Here is a 21,824-nt window from a genome sequence, read left to right on the forward strand (position 1 = left end):
ATCCAAGCACGCAGTAAAAATATACATATATAAGTGCCATTTAAAACCAAAAAAATTTGGATGGAAGATAGCTATATTTTCCTTACAACCCACTCAGTTGTTAGTCTTTGCGGATGTGATGGCGGAAAAAACTAAAATAGTTGATAAGCTCACTCGTTATCAATTTTGCTTTCTGGCATTTTCACAAGCAAGTGGAGGGCATTTATTTACATATGCATCTTCTGAGAAATTGAAGTATAATCTAACCCAGGCCAAATGTTTCAATCCAATCAAAAGGTTCAATATTTCTCACATAATAGCATACTTATTTGATGATAGTCAGCGAATTGGAAATCTTATTAGGTTAATGGTCACTGGTTCAACCGTTAGGCCAACTATAATCAATCCGTTATTGACCCTTAACATCATAAATATGTCATAATTAATTAATAAATTATTTTCATTATTATGTAGATCATTAAAAACTTTAAAGAAGTAACTTTGATAAAACATGAAATTAAAATAATATTAAAAAAAGCCTATGAATTTTTGAAATAGTAGAATTGCATAATGGTTTTTAGTTAGAAATATAAAATTTAGTAATAAATTTTGAAGTTTTAAACAATTTAGAGCTAAATTATAATTTGTAAAAAGTGAAATGATACAAAAATAGATTTTGCATGAATTAGGGATTACTTTGCAATCTAAAATGAAATATAAGGATTAATTGAAAAATATTGGAAGAGTAGTCAGCACTTGCACCGTGTGTATCAGATGAGTAGGGCCAGCTTTGTTTAGTAATAGTTGAGTGGAAACTGTCTGGTTCATTGATTCACTGGTTCAACCAAATGATTCAACTAGTTCCTATAAGACAATGTCGTTTTTTTAACTCTATTCGGTTGCAACCTCAGCCTAGCCCAGAGAAATTACCCGATCATTGGTTTAATCAATTTGACCGGACGGACGATCCGGGCTGAATTTCGAAAATTGATTTGGATACTTTCCTCTGCAATTATTACGAGAAAAGTCCCACTTCAAATAGCATGCCCAAAGCAGAAAACATGAAAAAGGCTACGTAGCTCCACCAGGCATACTTCGGCCTCCTCTTCCAAGACCCGACGAGCTCCAGGAAAATGGAAATCGAACAACAATCAAGTGTCCTCGCAAACAGCAGAACGTCTCCATGTTGGTTCAAGTTTCTAATGGGTTTAAGTTTTTAACACACTCAGTGTAGAAATTCTTTTTATTTAAACGTCTTTAAATTCATGACAAATGTGAAAAATATTTAGCTTATCCTTAATCCTAGAATGATAGATTCAAATCAGGTGCCTTATAAATTGAGTTTTATCCTATTTAAATTGATTCATGTAATTCTTAAGAATTTTGGTGTAAACTCGTACAGTTTGGGTGTAAATATAAATTTGTCAACTTACAAAACTAAATTGACAATTACACTAAAACTGAACAAATTTATATTAAATGTAGAAACAATTACATGAAATGGCTTGAATTGGACAAAATTCAACTTGTGAGACCCCAACTTGTGAGACCCCTAATACTTTATCTTCTAGTGATGGTATACATGGAAAATTCCTCCTTAGTCTTTACATACAATTAATTAACTAGATCATGAAGATGGACTTATGGACCATTGTAACCCTTCATTTTGTGGTTATTTACTTGATGGAAAATCTGATTTGCAAGTCCTAAGTTTATCATCTCTCTCTTTCAAAGTCGTAGAATATTAAAATCCAGTTCAAGAAGGGAAATTAAAGATGAAGCAATAACTCCATCAAATTTAAGCTATTGAATTTTGGCATTTGATAATGTCTTTGATGTTATTCATTTCCTTGTCGGTCAAATGAAGTTTATCTAGCCAGGGACCATGTCCACCCGTATTTAATCACTCTCTCCTCCAAGTTAGGTGGGTTTCTACTTTTCCTTGTTAAAACTTAAAATATACTTCACAAAACAAAAAAGTACAAAAGACCTTACTTATACGTTATGTTGAAAATTATTGGAAGAATTGCTTGCATCAAGCAAACCTATTCGAGATTGACATGAATATTGGTTTCATAGCATGCTCCACAATATTTCGGACAGCATGAAGAATTGTAAATACAACATCAAATAAGCTATTCCAAAGTCTTTCAGGATGAACTATTTTTTTCTTTATTTCTCGCTGAATTCTGAATTGAGAATCCTGTGAAGAAGCTCCATGCTTCATTTCAGTTTGCATTTATTTTGGCAAAGTCAAGGGATTTCTTTCCTTCATGAGAATGTCCAAAAAAATTGCTCATGTACTCATGAAATATAACATCACGGTAAAGAGCTCCACCATCAAGCTCTGCAAGAACAGGCAGCGGACCTATCTTCTCAGTTGGTCTCGGAGCAGTGAAAACAGGAATGGAAACTCTTGATTGTTTGCTTGTGGTACGAACTCTATGTTCAGCACTGGTGTACCTCCCATTGCTTAGGATCTAGGAGGCAGAAAAAAAAATGTTTTAGTTCCTAATCATGATAGCCAAAAATAATTTTTTTTTTGTTTGAATTGTTGTTCTAAAGCCGGTTAATAAAACAAAAAAAAATCTCAATCAGATATTCAACTCCTGTAAAAGTCATTTAGTTGGAAAACTTTGTACACCGGATCGAATATTTAGGTAAGCAAATTACTACCAATTGAGATTTTATGACATGCATAGCTATATCTTAGCATTTCAGTGCTTCTGATTTTGAATCCTAACTTAACATATCATTTTATTGAAATTCTAGATCATAACTACAATTCATTCTGATTTATCTAATTAACTTCAAATTAAGTGTGCAAACTCTAGACAAAGTGCCAAAATTAGTTAATTGACCAACAAAACTTTTTTTTAATGCAACGAGCAACCGAACTTTGGGCCTGTTTGACAAACAAGCTTTTGGCCAAGTTTATGTGCTACAAGTTTTTTAACATTTTTAGCTACAGTAATCTTAAAAAACTTCTCAAAATTTTTAAACTATACACTTCAAAATATTCAAAAATTTACACACTTCAAAAATTTTTCCTACAACTTTTACAGTAAGTTATAGTAAAATTTTAGACAAACATCCAAAAAATTCATTTACCAAACGAGATCTTTATTTGTTACAACACTAGGATTGACAATGGTCAACATTCAACATACTGTTGCGCCAACCCCTGTGCGGAAACATTCATAGGTTTGCAACAATAATAATATTATTATCATTATAAGGGAAAAGTGAAAAAGACTACCAACTAAACTAGATCTTGAAAATGTCCGTCACAATTTCTTTTGAAGTAAAAAATACCCATTTCGTTTTTCCCCCTTTTATTGGAGAAGAGGTTTTGGCACGATTCAAACTTGTATCCAACATGCCTTCATTGCCTGCAGACTGACGGCTATGGATCAATTGTCAATATAAATTATAATTTTGGATCTCACAAGTAATCTAAAACAGAAAATCTTTCCTTGGCGTGTGACTGAAAACAATAGTTCGCAAAATAGAATATCATGGGGGACAGATCTATAATGCTTGTGAACCCATAACGAATTATAAAGGTTGACTTGTTCAACTGCACTTATGAAGATGGTGATGGAAAATGAACTAACCTGTAATGAATCGCCAACATTAATAACTACAGCACCAGGAATTGGTGGAATCTCTAGCCATTCTTCTTTTCTGCCAACAAGTGCATCTTCTTCCAGCTTTACATATAAACCTCCAATACCATCTTGCAAAAGCACAGTTAAAGTGCCCATATCAGAGTGGCGCCCTACACCAACTGTTAGTTCTGGATTTGGGCATGTTGGATAGAAGTTCATGTTCACCAACTTCGTGCCAATGAGTGATTCAAGTTTTGAGTCATCAACGGTCACTCCAAGATTTCCAATCAATATTCCCAACAGCCTTTTTACCATGTTAGTGGATGATTTCAAGTAGTCAAGTGCCACTTCCCTGAGGAAATAATCCAAACATGGACATATTTGGTTATAGGAATATTTATTTTTTTGAAATTATTTTTAGAAATTAAAATTAAATCGCTTCTAGTAAATCGAGTAACATGTAATATGCAGCGTTGGATGATTGATATGTACAAGAAGTATAAAATCAATCCAAGGTGGATCCATGATTGAGGACTTCACCAGTAAGAATATCTCAAGTCCGATTTTCTTCCTGAATCAAATAATCTTTTCTAACTAAGATCTAGCCACTTTGTGACATATTAGCTACTCTATTGAGGTAATCAAGAAAACTTACTTGCACTCTTTAGGCCAATGTTTTCGTGCATCACTGTCATTGGTATAAACCATGCTAAGATAATCTTTCCACTCCAGAGCCTTTTCTTGCTCGGGTGCAAAGCTTGTACCGTACTTCACAAACGGACTAGGACTAATGCCCTTCAGATAAACAGCTTTTGCATCTGCTGGTTGCCTGAAAAATCGGTGTGCAGCGTCTTTGAGGGACTCCAACAAGTCCAAAGACATGCCATGGTTAATTACCTGAAAGAATCCTAGTGTTTCAGCAGCTCTAATAATGGCCTCCACCACTTGATCATGCTCGGGACCATCAAGCTTTGATAAATCAATTGGGATTGATGAGAAGTGATCTTTCGAGTTTTCAACGAGTTTCCCTATTCGCTCATATGGTGGTTGGATGTATTTTTCTGGTACTTTTGCAATTCCTGAATCCACCAGACCTTTGACACCATTTCCTTCTTTCACAACAAAATCAAACTAAGTGTTGCCATCATCGAAACTTGGTGCCATATTCTTATGAAGGCTGTTTGCTAATTGCTGAAGAACTGGTTAGTTTTATTGAAAGAGGTCCCTGGTGGACTCCTTAAATAAGCAAAGATCCATATGATGGAGACCTTTGACACCAGTGAATCTATTTACTCAGATTTTCCTTTCATAACTCTGAGCATGTATTGAGTAAAGTTTTTTCTAACAAGTGCATGCACCTAATTCCCATTACATTTAGACACTGTGCCAAATTAATGTCATTTGTGCAAAAAATTTACACTTGAAATCTCTATAACGAGCACTTGTTAGCAAAACCTAAAGTAATATATACACCTGATTATTTCCTTTAAGCTACGTTAAACCTAATTGAGTTGGAAATTTCTTTAATGGGTGCCCACTAGACACTCAATATTATACCAAATTTGCTACCTGATTTACCATATTTAAATGTACAGAATCTTGTTTCCCAATTTAACTTCATTTGTCCAGAAAAAGGAATAACAAAAGTAACTATCGAAGCCCCTCTTAACAGGCGTCTAAAGGTCAAAGGTGTAACCTGCCGGCACTGCGGCAAAACGGATACAATTCCGCAAGTATGCCATCTCGGGAAAAGTCCAAAATCTATTAAAAAATGCTGCCGTCTCATGCAAAGTCTAAAACCGATCGAGCATGCTTTGTCATCTCAAGCAAGTATGTGCTATAAATGACGTCCGTGTTAAGTTCTCCTGTCTATAAATTCACAATTATTTGTGAAAAGAAATAACCATTCCATTCGGGTATATCGGATCAAGCAAACTATTCGGGAACATGGTGAATCAAGTAACCCATTGCACACCTAGAGTCCCTGCTCCAGTACTTGGAATTGGGTTTTGGTCATTTTAACCGGCAATTAGGTTTAATTTTATTATTGTACAGGCTTCGACACCCTGTCAACAATCTAGAAAAAGATGTGGAATCAAAAGAGGAAAGTGGCAATAGTTGCTTTTTTTTTTTACTTCTTTGGTAAATGAAAATCGTCTATTTTCGTCCTTCACATGTACAAGTTGAAGCAAAGTGGCGACTGGTCTAAATTCACAAATAACTAGCTACGAACCTGTATGAGGCATGAAAAAAATTTTCAACTAAAAAAAATATGCATAGGTACATGTATTTAAATTATTCTTCACCAATTTATAAACCACTACTAGGTTCATGATTCAAATCTTGGTCTTGACAGTTAGAGCTGAGAAGGCTAGCAGGACAGGCGTGAGGATAAAAAAAATGGTAATGACAAAGTGCTATGAAATGAACCATTTCTGCTGGAATTATGAATTACAGCTGCGTATTTATTGCCAGTCGCGTAAAGATGAGCAATCAATTGGTAACACTATGAAACACTATTGTAAGCAAAAGAATTATCAAAAGCATGAAGGATTGGATTTGGGTGATAGGGTGTTAATTGTTGATTATTTTATTGTTAATTTTCCCCTTTATCCTTGCCAAATATTGTTTTAATTATTAATATTTACTTATATTTGGTATTGGACTCAATTTCAGGAAGTGAAACAGAAAACTACAAAAATGAGGGACTTTTTGGAGATAATTGGGATTTCAAACAACCGGGCCCACATGGTGCTACAAAGAGATTGCATTTCCTTTGCTGATTAGGAGATTGGAGTCCTACGGGCAATAGGAAACTAAAAGCAAGGAATTCAGTAGAGCCCCACTTTTGGTTTGATTCTCAATTTCAGCAGGGGACCACAGGGATAAGAAGTTTTAGTCATTGTTGGCTTTAAAAGGGAGACAAACGTACAAAGAACTCTTATCAATCAATCAATAGTTTTAGTTTAGGCTTTTAGCATAGTTTTTAGTTTTCTTCTCTTAGCTCTTTCGCATGGTTGTTCTCCATTAATAGAGGACTAACTTCTTAATTCTAGTCAAGGGGACAACTGAAGACTTGGTTCAACAATTACTGTGAGATCGAAATTATTTTAATCGCTTCCTCATTTATTGGTATTTATGTGTTTCCTGTTTTTAATTGTTATAGTCCTTATGTATGATTGATTAGTGCGCAATAATTAATTATTCATATAGGCTATTTTGCTAAATAGAGGTAATTGAATCCGTAATTGTTCGTTATCTCTATCTTAGTAGCAACTGGCGTAATTGGGTTTATGTCAGGGGAGCATATGATCTAGTTTAAACAAACCCTCGTAGCGTGTTTGTTGGTTAGGATTGGGCCTTTCTAATTATTAATGCAATCTAGAAATTAAATCCTACGGTCGTACCTAGGGTTATTTTTGGGTTAGAGAAATAGCTAACGGTCGTACCTTAGCTATCGAGAAATTAAGGAAGGGTTGGTTGTTTATCGCGTGCATGACAACTATAACTAATCTATTACTAAATGTTGGAATTATTTCTGCATCAATGATCAGTGCATGAACCATTTCTGAAGTGTACCCTTGGCTAGAGTTTTCTCTTAATTATTTCTCTTAATCAATTATTTCCTGCAGTTAATTTATTTAGTTAGTATTTAATCCAAAAACCCCCCATACTTTGGACTCTAGAAGAAACGAATTATCCCCAGTCCCTGTGGATTCGACCCTACTCACCGCTATATACAAAAATCTGTATTTTTCTCGAATAGGTATTTATTATTGCACAGGTTCGGCACCTGTCAATTTTTGGCGCCGTTGCCGGGGACTGGTGCCTGATTAATTTGTTTCTTTTTGAGTTTATCTTGTTTTCATTTTTTTTGATTTATTTTTCTCTTATTTTTTCTTTTTTTTTATTATTTTTTATGGCTGCTAACATTCCATATTTTGATGATAGACTGGACTTTGTTCCTGAATGGGGTTATGAGACTCATGTTTTCCCTAATGATCAATGGGCTGTTGCAAATTGTGGAACTTATTTTGATTCAGGTTATTCAACTGACACATGCCCCGCATTTCAAGATAATCTAAGCGCTCCAATTGATACTTTTGGAGATTTTCCACCCCACTATCAAACGCAGTATGACCCTTATTCAAACGGGTATGATCAAGGATGGTGGGATAATTCCAATTTTGATTATGCGACCGGGCCAATGGATTTTCAACAACAAGAGTCTCAATAATCATCCTCCGTGTCAGGTATGTCTCTTGAAGAAATGATGGAATTACTAATTGCTAATACAAATCGATTTCATCAGGAGACACAAGCGAGCCTAAATCGATTTCATCAGGAGACACAAGCGAGCCTTCGCGACCTGGCAGATCAACTATGTCTATTGACATCCGGAATAAATCGAGTGACTTCTCAAATGGAAGAATTGCCCTCGAAAACCGTTGTTGATCTAGAAGAAAATGAGAGTGCAATTTGCTTGACTGGTGATGAGGAGATGCAAGAGTGTCGAAATGAGAAATCTACAGATGCAGTTGAAAAAGAAGCCGAAAAGGAAGAAATGGAACCCCAACCGCAACCCATTCAAGTGAACGAATCCAGTGAACAATCTCCAAATGCGGTGACATCTTCTCCACTCCTTAATCAATATTTTCCTGACTCCTATTCTTCAACTCCTGTTACTGAAATTGATTTTATTATACCAGAAAATTTAAAATTTCATGACAGGAATAAGTTAAGAGTGGAAATGGCAAAATATCTTGAACCAATGAATGCGTGTGATGGAGGAGTGAGTGGAGAATGCAGATCATTGTTGACTTGTTTAGCGCCATTTACTAGTCCATGGAAGCCCGTAACTCGTGTGCTCAAAGATTACTCCATCTATGAGGGTTACCAGGATCATATTGAAGATGAAGCATTGAAACGAGCCACAAGATTTTATCCCCCGTGAACAAGCATAGCATGTCTAGCCAAAGACATTAAATAAAGACGCTACTTGGGAGGCAACCCAAGATATTTGTTTCAGTTTTCATGCATTTTTTAAATTCTAGTTAAGTGTTAGTGTCAATTATTAGTTTGATGTTTGGTGACAGGGAATTAGCAGTTAGACGTGCCCACGCCAGGTGGTCACGCCTGAGGGAAAGAAATTTTCGTTCAGAATCTGCGGACTCTATAGCAGTTAGACGTGCCCACGCCTAAGCCAGAGGTTCCTTGAAAAAAAAAATTCAAAATCAAAAATTCAAAATAAAAACATTTTCCGTTTTACACCTTCAGTTTTGGTTCTCACAATTCGAGTTTTGAAATTTGAGTGTGAAAAAAAAAAAAAACTATTTTTTCTTTTTCTTTCTTTTCCTTCTTTCTTTCTTTCTTTCTTTCCTTCTTCCTTCTTCCCCGCTGTCCCTGCTCTTCCCTTTTTCCTTCTTTTCGTTCTCTCGGTCCGCTGCCCCAAAGCCACGGACGCACGCCATCCGCTGCCCGTTGCTCTGTCCAGCAGCCCCTTGCGCGCAACCCAGCTGCCACCGCCGCTGCTCCCCGCTGTTGCTCTGCACAAGCGCTGTTGAATTTTTGGCAGCCGCGCCTACCGCAGCTCCAGCCCAGGCGCTCCGCCGCTGCTCTGCGCGTACGCTGCGCTGCATCGTGCGCACAAGCAGGGGACCTTCACCAGCCCCCTGCGCTCTCTCACCTCTCTCTCCGCTGATGTTCTCCACCAGCTCTGCACCGCCAGCTCGTCTCCACCTTCAGCAGCTCTAAAGGCCGCCGCTGCTCCCCTGCCCACGGCCGTCCACCCACAGCTCGCTGAGCTCCTCCGTTCCAAGCTCCATCCCCGCCACCCCCATTCACCAGCGCCTTTGACCGCCGCCTGCCCACGCACCCTGCCACCTGCTCCAGCCACACGCGACAGTCTCTCCCTCAATCTCTCTCGCGTGCGACAGCCACCCATCGCACCCCTGGACAGCCACGCGCAGCCGAGCGCGCCTCCATAGCTGCCGTACGGTGCCGCCCATCCACACAATCCTCTTACTTCATGGATCATCGGTTTTTATTCCTCTCCTCTCCTCTTTGTTTTTTTTGGGCGTTACTTTGGCAATTTGTTTGCTGAACTCACTTGTGGTTCCTCTGCTGCATTTTTGCCTAATTAATTCTGTAATTGCCTTCTGTGGGTCTGTGTTGAGCTCTGGTCGGCTCCAGTTAGTCATTTGTCGGCTTACCTGTGACACACTGGCTTTTATTACGCTGATTGTTCCCATAAATTAAGTTGGTTGCTAAGTTGATTGTTTGGGATTTCTCAGTGAATTGAGTTTGCCGTTTGATTTAATTCTTCTCTGTGCGTACACCAGTGGTACTGGTTGTGGTAGTTTGCCTAACATTCATTCATTCTCTTTGGTTGGCTGCTTGATTGAAAGCTCAGAGCTTGTGACTAAGTTGTTATGGCCTATATTCTGACCTGCTCTTACTGGACTTGCTGAATTCTTGGGGGCATTTGTTGGGATTTTGGGTGGCTATGAGTCCATTTGCTGAAATTCGTTGCTTTGTTTAATCAGTCGCATTGCTCCTAGTTTGCTTGAGTGAAATTGGTTGGACGTCCTTTGCCTGTGGAGTTTAACTGTTACATTGTTTGGAGTGGTTTTCCGGTACTGATTGACTTGTTGGGTTTAAATTGCTCAGGGCTTTAAATTGCTAATTTGGTGAGCCATTTATTATGCACTACCCTTTTGAATTGGGAGATACCTGTGCTTATTGGGTTGATTGTTGACTTCATTAGAGGATATGGATTTCTACTGATCTGCATTTACTTGTTCCTCTATATGTTGGCAATTTTGTTTCTATTGATTGGGTTACTTGTTAGCGGCAATAGTGAGATCAAGGTTCTCTTCTAGGTCCAGAACCTCTTGACCTTAGCCTACTCCAACCCAACTCAACCATTCCCCGCCTCACTCACTGCTGTGGCCCCGCCATGGTCCCCGTGATTTCAGGGAAGTACCGTTGCTCTTTTGCTTACTATTATTGTTTATTTATCACATTGAGGGCAATGTGTGAATTAGGTATGGGGGGATCAGTTGGGGTGCTAGTATTTTTGTTTTTAGTTTCTAGGGGCTTTTCCTTTATTTTTAGTTAGTTTTTGCCTATCTTTCATTTATTTTCTTTTCTTTTTCTTTCTAGTGGTCAGTCCTTAAATGAATACCAAGTTTTGATACCGGATTGTTGTCTCTAATTCTGCTATTGCCAAGTTTTATTAATAAAAAGGTATCAAGTTGATGTGGTTGAGTTCAGGAACATCTCTTTGGTGAATATCAATAATTGCTTAACTTTTCCAATTTCTGGTTAACTTTTCTAGGCATAGGGAATGATTGTTGGCATTTTTCATGTGAATTGGTCCAATATTAATTTTAGTTCTCCATGTTTGGAAATTTGAGGCTGGCTGCTGTTATTTTTGTGATTTTTTTTTTTTTTTAGTTATTGTGGTATGTTATCGTAAATAAGAGGTGACTGTACTCCACTAGTTGTTACTACTGAGTAACCGGGGATCTTCACCTAAAGTGTCGATTCTCGCGTCAAAAGGTAGTAGTTACTATGAGTGCGTGGTCCCGTAGCAATTAGAGCTGAGTAACCGGGCTCCTCCATCTATCAAATGTTGGAGTTCGCGTCAAAAGGCTCTAAGGGCTATAGACTAAGTCTTTTGTTACTCAAAAAAAAAAGAAAAAAGAAACCAAAAAAAAAAAAAAAAATAAAATAAAGATTGTGTTAGTATGTGAATAAGTCAGCTTGCCGGTTTGTGATCTTAATGTCGAGATTTTGGTTAATAGTTGGACCATTTGCTGATAAATGTGAGCAACCATTCCTTTTTCTTAGATTAGTTTGCTTTAAATTGGAGGAGTTGGTGGTTGAGAAGCTAACCGGAGTGGTTTTTCTTGGATCTTAACTGTGATGCTTGATATATGTTTTTCTGGGTATCTTGGCAATATGATAGTTAGAGCAATAGCCATTGTCAAATTTTGGTGTTCAATTGCTGTTCTTATGCTTGAGGGCAAGCATGATTTAGGTGTGGGGGGAATTGATAGGGTGTTAATTGTTAGTTATTTTATTGTTAATTTTCCCCTTTATCCTTGCCAAATATTGTTTTAATTATTAATATTTACTTATATTTGGTATTGGACTCAATTTCAGGAAGTGAAACAGAAAACTACAAAAATGAGGGACTTTTTGGAGATAATTGGGATTTCAAACAACCGGGCCCACATGGTGCTACAAAGAGATTGCATTTCCTTTGCTGATTAGGAGATTGGAGTCCTACGGGCAATAGGAAACTAAAAGCAAGGAATTCAGTAGAGCCCCACTTTTGGTTTGATTCTCAATTTCAGCAGGGGACCACAGGGATAAGAAGCTTTAGTCATTGTTGGCTTTAAAAGGGAGACAAACGTACAAAGAACTCTTATCAATAAATCAATAGTTTTAGTTTAGGCTTTTAGCATAGTTTTTAGTTTTCTTCTCTTAGCTCTTTCGCATGGTTGTTCTCCATTAATGGAGGACTAACCTCTTAATTCTAGTCAAGGGGACAACTGAAGACTTGGTTCAACAATTACTGTGAGATCGAAATTATTTTAATCGCTTCCTCATTTATTGGTATTTATGTGTTTCCTGTTTTTAATTGTTATAGTCCTTATGTATGATTGATTAGTGCGCAATAATTAATTATTCATATAGGCTATTTTGCTAAATAGAGGTAATTGAATCCGTAATTGTTCGTTATCTCTATCTTAGTAGCAACTGGCGTAATTGGGTTTATGTCAGGGGAGCATATGATCTAGCTTAAACAAACCCTCGTAGCGTGTTTGTTGGTTAGGATTGGGCCTTTCTAATTATTAATGCAATCTAGAAATTAAATCCTACGGTCGTACCTAGGGTTATTTTTGGGTTAGAGAAATAGCTAACGGTCGTACCTTAGCTATCGAGAAATTAAGGAAGGGTTGGTTGTTTATCGCGTGCATGACAACTATAACTAATCTATTACTAAATGTTGGAATTATTTCTGCATCAATGATCAGTGCATGAACCATTTCTGAAGTGTACCCTTGGCTAGAGTTTTCTCTTAATTATTTCTCTTAATCAATTATTTCCTGCAGTTAATTTATTTAGTTAGTATTTAATCCAAAAACCCCCCATACTTTGGACTCTAGAAGAAACGAATTATCCCCAGTCCCTGTGGATTCGACCCTACTCACCGCTATATACAAAAATCTGTATTTTTCTCGAGTAGGTATTTATTATTGCACAGGTTCGGCACCTGTCATTGGGTCTGCACAAAAACATTAGTTTGTAATTCCACAGTGATATTAGTGTTAGCATTATTAATGCTTGTCACAAATGTTCATATGTGGGATCATTCTACACAAAACAAACAAATAGCTATAGGTTAGGTAGTCGATAGCAAACGTTTAGGATATATTTTACTTATCCTCTTTATGATTTATTGTTTTTTCATAATTTTCCTATGATTTTAAAAGATATACATAATCCTTCAAAGGTAGAGTTTGTATGATGAATTATTCCTTACTTTCCATTAAAAATTGAAAGTATTTTCCGTCATTGTTCGAATGCTATCAAAAATGTTTTTAAACCCAGATCGGGAAATGAATCGAAACAGCTTTTAATTCGTGGTTCGATTAGTTCGACCAGTTCAATTTCGATTCAAAGGCTTAATAATTTTTATTTATTTTAACGTTAAATAATGTGAGTAAAGCTAAAATATTTATTCTAAACAATAAAAAAGTTAGTAAATTTGGTTGAACCACCCAACTTTTTTTTATTTTTACTGGTTTGATCAATTCAATTAAACTTTTAAATCAACTATTAAACTGAACCGAAAACATGGTCTCAACTAGTCAAACCAACGGGTCCAGTTTAGTCTTCAAAACACTAATAAGAAGAAGACCAAAAAATGGTGGTGTCCACCAAAGGTCTTCTTAAATTTTGATTTCACCTATTTCTTTCTTTTCCCCTTTTATCATTTTAAATTTGGTGAAAATGGAAACTATAGAAGCAGTTATGGGCCGAGTGATTTCATTATAGACCCAATATCTAAATCTATATAACCCATACTCTGGTCCGTTGTTCCTGTACGAATAGCCTTGGGCCTATGGCAGCCCATCATCCTTTTTCGTCCTAAACTTTAACTCTGCTTTGCTTCATAGGCAACGAGTTTAAGGACTACTAAGTCCAGGAACCACTACAAGGCCCTTTGCATTCAGAAATCTACCCAAAACTGATTCAAAAATGTCCGTGCATTCATTAAATTCGTGGGTATGTGTGAGGCCGAATGGCTAAGAAACCTACTATTAGATATCAAGTAGTGGCCAAAATCCATGCCAACCACTTCTTTGTATTATGATAGTGAAGCCATTATGTCTAGAGTGCTAAATAGAATATATAATGGCAAATCTAGACATACAAGTCTAAGACATGAATATGTTAGACAACTATTGAATGATGACAATGTCACAGTGGTATATGTTAGTTCATTCAGCAACTTGGAAGATCCATTCGCTAAAGCTCTGTCAAGAGATGTAGTGAAAGCAACGTCATTGGGAATGGGATTCAAACCCTTTGTCTAGAACCACTAGTAATGGTAACTCAACCTTTCTTCTAGCACTAACACTAGATAAAAGGTTTAAAAGGTAATAACAAATTATTAATAAGTGATTGTGAGCATTAGAAATTGTATTATAGCATTCCAAGGTACTAGTGCAATTTGGTACTTAAGAGGATGAGCATCATACTCTTAATGAAGTTAAATATACTTTCATAGTGCCTTCATAATAAAGGCTTGAAAAGTACTTCACCTATATGATCATGGGAGTCGTGCCGCTCCTACCAAAAGTAGGGATTCTCTTTGTAAATCATGAATCTAAGATGGAGCACAGGGCTAGCAAAAGTGCTAAATCATATCGTGAACTATTCTACGAAAGGGATATAATCTTGCGTGTGCTATTTCTATTTTAACTTTAGTCATGGTTTAAGCTATGTAACCACCTTGACTTGTTAGAACAAGTGAAATATTTGCACTGAGAAAAGGGTTTAAGTTCACAAACACCTTTCTCTGTGCAAGATAATGTCAGTGCTGATTTAATTTCATTACAAACTAAGTGGGGGATTGTTGGTAATAGTTTGTAATGTGAAAGTTGAAGTTCATTGATAAGTGAATATTTAACGTACATTTTGTATGAATTTGGCATGAATTTTTGGTATGTTTTGAGAAGATTAAAGCCATATTTAAACTCTTTTGGTGATAATTGCTTAAATATTGTTTAAGAGTTAAGAAATTGATAAATGAGTGATTAATGCGTAATTTTGTGAAATTGTGAAGGTAATTGATGTATGAAATTCATGCACAAGTTGAAAGAAATGTCAGGGTCATCCAGAGGACAAAGTACACAAGAAAGTGGGAGCAAAAATGTAGAAAAAGGGAAGAAGTGAAAAACTGGAAAAATGCTCAACACGGATCCGAGGTCGGATCCGTGTGTACAAGAGGGATCCGACCCCTCGTCTGTACTTCTGGCGGAGTGTATCCGAGGTCAGGACGATCCGACCTCGGATCCATCATGGGAAGGCCTCGGATCCTATAATCCGAGCTCGGATCCATTATCACTCCTCGGATCCGAGGCTCGGATCTGTCTCTCTCCTCAGCAAGTGGCACAGCCGTTTTTCTTTACCTTTCTCACAACTTTTACAGCTATTTTGAGGGACAGAAATCGGTGGCACATGCTTCTGCAATAAAAGAGAAGACCAAATGAGTGTGGACAAAAGGAACATCATATCTTTGACTTCTTTTTACAAAATCTAAGTGGAGGAAATTATGAAGTGAGAGGAATGGAATTTCTACCACCTTTTATGCAGAAACACAAGGGAGAAGCAAGGATAACGATACGTAGCTAGTTTTCCTTCTTGCAACAAGTTTTCTCTCTAGATAGGAGTACTTGGAGAAGCATTTTTTGGAGAGTTTTCACTTGTAATCATATTGTGCAAGAACATAGCAGGAATTGGAGAGCTTCACCTTCAATTGGCTAAGCTTTCTTTTATCTTTCTTATACTTGTACTTTATGATGTTTTGCATTAATAAACTTGTGAATTTGATTGTTAAATCATTCATGAGTAGCTAAACTCCTTCATCTAGGGAGTAGATGAAACTTATGGCTAAATAATACTAATTGAATGTGATTTACACTTGTTATATCTTGAGTTAACTTGTCTACTTGTGTAGCTGTGATTTCTTGTTATTGTTTGATCACCAATAACTTGTTTACAGTTGTTATTGTTCAATGAGAATTGGTAATAACAATGGAAACACATGAGTAGAGCTTGAGTTGTATGTTCATGAAAATAGAAATACACTTAAGTGGATTACTTAGTATTTCATGAATTAAAACAGAGTTGTAGTAGTATTTCACCATGGAAATAGGGAAATCTATATTGCTCTAAGCCATTTCATCATGGAAATGAGACTTGGTAATCTTGGAAATAAATCTCTGGTTAAGCAAGAATAATAGCAAGAAGTAAATCCATTTATTTGTGTAGTTTATGCCATAAGTGGAATCTACATCCCTAGAATCTTCATTAAGTGAAATTTCTCTATTTGCATTCAGCATTTGTTAAACTAGATTTGTATATCAGATTTGTAGATTACAGCATTAGATTTTCTCTGCTCAAAATTAATGGTAAGTCTAAATAATAGAGAGAACAGGGGCTTAGTAATTGTTTAAATTGCTCCTCGTGGGATCGACCTGATACACATCTTGTACTAAAATTTCGACCTGTATACTTGCAGTCCAACGGGTGTAAAATCGGAATTAAACTTGCATTGATACAAAAAGAACCCGTCAAGTTTTTGGCGCCGTTGCCGGGGAGCGGCAATATTAGGGCCTAGTCATCTCTATTAATTTAGACATTTTCATTGTTTTTAGCCAAGTTGTTGAATTAAAACTACAAAAATTTCTCTTATTTTTATTTGTAGTGCATGCACCGATCAAATAGAGAAGTTGGACATTTTGATCCTGAAATTGAAAGAACATTGCGGAGACAAAGGAGGAATACACTGCATCAAGAGGAACAAGAGGTTTGGCAGCCAATAGAAGATATCTTGATAGAATTACCATTTGAAGAAGAAATGGCGGAAAATGACCTAAATAGGCGAGTTCTGCGAGATTTTACTATACCGGGAACACAAGGTTCACAAACGAGCATAGCAAGGCCTGCGGTAAATGCTAACAACTTTGAGATTAAACCATCACTTATCCAAATGGTTCAACAATCTCAATTTGGAGGTAATGCAGTAGAAGATCCTAATACACACTTAGCTACATTCTTGGAAATTTTTGATACAATTAAAATGAATGGAGTTAGTGATGATGCTATAAGGCTAAGATTGTTCCCATTTTCATTGAGAGATAAGGCCAAACTTTGGCTACACTCTCATGCTCCCAATACTTTCACTGGATGGGATGAATTATCAAGAGCATTCTTAAATAAGTATTTTCCACCAGGTAAGACTGCTAAGCTTAGAATGGATATCACTAGTTTTAGCCAATTAGAAGGTGAATCATTATATGAGGCATGGGAAAGGTTTAGAGATCTGCTTCGGAAATGTCCACATCATGGACTGCCGGAGTGGTTAATCATACAAACCTTCTATAATGGTTTAGTTTTTTCTACTAAAACTATGATCGATGCAGCTGCAGGTGGAGCTTTAATGGGTAAAACACCCCAAGAAGCTCATAATTTGATAGAAGAAATGGCAGCAAATAACTACCAATGGGCCAATGAGAGAGGTAATGCAAGACGTCACGCAGGTATGATAGAAATGGACACTCTTAATATGCTGAGTGCTCAAATGAATAATGTGATGAAATTGCTAAGTAGACAAGGTCCAAGCTCATCTAATGCACATGTAGCATGCTGTTCTGTATGTGGAGGTGAACATGATACTAATGAGTGTGTTGATTCTGAACAGGTACAATTCGTCAATAATTACAATCGTAATGCTCAAAATAACCCCTACTCGAATACTTACAATCCGGGGTGGAGAAATCATCCAAACTTTGGATGGAAGGATCAAGGAAATCAACCAAGGCCAACCAATCCACCGGGATTTCAATCAAGGCAACAACAAGCTGAAACTAAATCTGGTTGGGAGATGGCAGTGGAAAAGCTTGCAAAAGTTACCTCGGACAGATTTGAGCGAGTAGAAGGAAGGATGGACCAACTCACTACAATGTACAGGAATGTAGAGGTCCAAATTGGTCAAATTGCTAGTTCTTTGAATAATCGAAATCAAGGAGAATTACCTAGCAAAACAGAGGTCAATCCTAAGGAGCATGTGAAAGCCATTACTCTTCGTAGTGGTAGACAATTAGAAGATCCTCCAGTGAAGGAAGTTGAGAAGGATGAGAATGAAAAACAAGAAGAAAAGCAGAGGAACCAAGAGGCGATTGTGGAGGAAAATAGTCGGGAGAATCCAAGAGAAAAGCAACCATCATCTTCCACTACCATTCCAATACCCCCTGCGGTTCCATTTCCACAAAGATTAAAGCAAAATAAGTTTGATAAAGATTTTGAAAAATTTGTTAAACTTTTCAAACAATTGCACATTAACATTCCTTTTGCCGATGCTATTTTGCAGATTCCGTCTTATGCGAAATTTCTCAAGGAAATCATGACTAGAAAAAGAAAGTTGGAAGACTGCGAAACAATAGCATTAACGGAGGAATGTAGTGCAATTATTCAAAATAAGCTACCACCGAAGTTGAAGGATCCAGGGAGTTTTTCTATACCTTGCACCATAGGTAACGTTGATTTTTCTAAAGCATTGTGTGATCTTGGTGCTAGTGTATCATTAATACCTTTAACGGTGGCTAGACAATTGGGTTTGCATGAGCTTAAACGCACAAATATTACTTTGCAACTAGCGGATCGGTCTATTAGATATCCAGTGGGAGTGTTGGAGAATGTATTGATAAAAGTTCAAAAATTTATCATTCCAGTGGATTTTGTGGTATTAGATATGGAAGAAGATATATCTATGCCAATTATTCTAGGTAGACCATTTCTAGCTACTGCAGGTACTATTATTGATGTAAAAAATGGCAAGCTTAAGTTTCAAGTAGGTGAAGAAGAAGTAGAATTTAATTTGAATGAAATGGAAAAATACCCTTCTTTTACCGATCATGCTTATTCTATTGGCACAATTGATAAACTAACCCAAGAGATGAGTCAAGTCAACCTTGACTTAGATCCTCTTGAGCATTGTTTAATGAGTTTAGGTAAGCAAGAAGATGTTTGTGAAGAAATTGAAGAATTGGCCAAGTACTTGGATTTTCAAGCACCTTATAAAAGGGGTAATTTGTATGAAAGTCTTGGCCAAGGAAAAGGGTTTTCACAACCTTCAGAAATTGAACCTCCAAGGTTAGAGCTCAAGCCACTTCCGACTCATCTAAGGTATGAATTTCTTGGAGAAAATAAAACTTTACCTGTAATTGTTAGTGCTGACCTTGATGATGAACAGTGTGCAAAGTTGCTAAGAGTTCTAAGAAGGTGTAAGAAGGCAATTGGATGGACAATTTCAGACATTAAAGGTATAAGTCCTTCTATATGCATGCATCGAATTTTATTGGAGGACAATTGCAAACCAGTGGTGGAAACACAAAGAAGACTCAATCCAAACATGAAAGAGGTGGTAAGAAATGAAATTCTTAAATGGCTTGACGCAGGTATAGTTTTTCCTATCTCCGATAGTGTTTGGATTAGTCCAATTCATGTGGTACCAAAGAAGGGTGGAATGACTACAATCGTGGGTAAAAATGATGAATTAATTCCATCTAGACTTGTGGTAGGGTGGAGAGTGTGTATTGATTATCGTAAGTTAAATACGGTAACAAGAAAAGATCATTTTCCCCTACCATTTCTTGATCAATTATTGGAGCGAATAGCTGGATATGAATTTTACTGTTTTCTTGATGGTTTTTCAGGATATAATCAAATAGCTATAGCTCCAGAGGATCAAGAAAAGACCACATTTACATGTCCTTATGGCACTTTTGCCTTTAGAAGAATGCCATTTGGTTTATGCAATGCTCCTGCAACTTTTCAACGATGCATGATGGCTATTTTTTCTGATTATATTGAGAAAATTATGGAGATATTTATGGATGATTTTTCTGTGTATGGTTCATCTTTTGATCAGTGTCTTCATAATTTGGAATTAATTTTGCAGAGATGCGAGGAAACAAATCTTGTACTGAATTGGGAGAAATGTCATTTTATGGTAAAAGAAGGAATTGTCTTAGGACACAAGATTTCCTCCAAGGGAATTGAGGTGGATCAAGCCAAAATAGAAGTCATCGAAAAATTGCCACCCCCAAGCAATGTCAAGGGGATAAGGAGTTTTTTAGGACATGCTGGCTTTTATAGACGTTTTATTAAAGATTTTTCTAAAATAGTAAAACCATTATGTGATTTATTATGTAAAGATTCTCCTTTTCAATTTGATGACAATTGTTTGGTTGCATTTGAAAGGTTGAAGAAGGAATTGATTTCGACCCCAATTATAACTTCACCCGATTGGTCAATACCATTTGAATTGATGTGTGATGCAAGTGATTATGCAGTTGGAGCAGTTTTGGGACAAAAGAAAGAAGGACGATTGCACGTCATTTACTATGCTAGCAAGTTGCTAAATGAGGCTCAACTCAATTATGCAACGACAGAAAAAGAGCTATTGGCAGTGATATTTGCTTTGGACAAATTTAGATCCTATTTAGTAGGATCTAAAGTCATTATATATACGGACCATTCAGCTCTTAAATATTTGCTGCATAAGAAGGATGCAAAACCTAGACTAATTCGGTGGATTCTTTTATTGCAGGAATTTGATGTGGAGATAAAAGACAAAAAGGGATCGGAGAATCTAGTTGCAGATCATTTATCACGTTTGGAATATATCCCAATCAAAGATCAGGTTCCAATTCAAGAGAATTTTCCGGATGAGTTTGTCCTAGCACTTAGAAATTCTCCATGGTATGCAGATTTTGCTAACTACTTGGTCAGTGGAGAGATTCAAAAGGGATTTAATTATCATCAAAAGAAGAAATTCTTACATGACGTAAAAAGTTACTTTTGGGAGGAACCATTGCTATACAGACATTGTGCCGATGGTATGATACGTAGATGTATTCCTGAAGATGAGGTACATAATGTTTTATATCATTGTCATAACCTTGAAACAGGTGGTCATTTCAGTACTTCAAAGACTGTGGCAAAGGTATGGCAATCAGGATTTTATTGGCCAACTATGTACCAAGATGCTAGGGAATATGTTAAAAATTGTGATGCATGCCAAAGAACTGGAAATATATCTCGAAAGAATGAAATGCCCCTGACTACGTTCTTGGAAGTTGAGTTATTTGATGTATGGGGTATTGATTTTATGGGACCATTTCCTAGTTCTTTTAATAATAAGTACATCTTAGTAGCAGTGGATTATGTTTCTAAATGGGTTGAAGCAATCGCTTCACCTACTAATGACTCTAAAATTGTACTTAGATTCCTTAAAAAGAATATTTTCAGTAGATTTGGTATACCCAAGGCCATAGTAAGTGATGAAGGGAAACATTTTTGTAACAGACAATTGGATTCCTTATTGTTTAAATATGGTTGTAGGCACAAGACATCACTTCCATATCATCCTCAAGCCAATGGACAAGCAGAGCTAGCTAATAGAGAGATAAAGCTCATTTTGGAGAAAACTGTGAATAAATCACGCAAGAATTGGGCTACAAAGCTAGATGATACACTATGGGCTTACCGAACGGCATTTAAGACACCCCTAGGGATGTCACCGTATCGTTTAGTCTATGGGAAAGCTTGTCACCTACCTGTGGAGATTGAGCACAAAGCTTATTGGGCAATTAAATCTATTAACATGGATTGTAATTTTGCAGGAGAAAAGCGATTACTTGAGCTAAGTGAATTGGAGGAACACCGACTACATGCATATGAAAATGCCAAAACTTATAAAGAAAAGATCAAATATTGGCATGACAAGCATATTATTCCTAAAAAATTTCTGGTAGGGCAAAAGGTACTCTTGTTCAATTCACGCCTGAGGTTATTTCCAGGAAAATTGAAGTCAAGGTGGTCGGGACCATTTGAAGTAACTCAAGTATTTCCTTATGGAGCAGTGGA

The 21,824-nt window shown here is 36.8% G+C and overlaps 1 non-coding gene and 1 pseudogene across 1 annotated transcript; both read right to left on the reverse strand.

Moving 5' to 3' along the window:
- Window positions 1-2,207: 2,207 nt before the first annotated feature.
- LOC113757996 lies at window positions 2,208-4,754 on the reverse strand (annotated as a pseudogene).
- Window positions 4,755-17,139: 12,385 nt separating this feature from the next.
- On the reverse strand, window positions 17,140-17,246 carry LOC113753199. The gene has a single exon (XR_003464995.1). It is a non-coding gene; the product is annotated as a small nucleolar RNA R71 (small nucleolar RNA).
- Between the last annotated feature and the right edge of the window lie 4,578 nt (window positions 17,247-21,824).

This window comes from Coffea eugenioides, chromosome 1 (assembly GCF_003713205.1).
Source record: "Coffea eugenioides isolate CCC68of chromosome 1, Ceug_1.0, whole genome shotgun sequence".
NCBI lineage: Eukaryota > Viridiplantae > Streptophyta > Magnoliopsida > Gentianales > Rubiaceae > Coffea > Coffea eugenioides.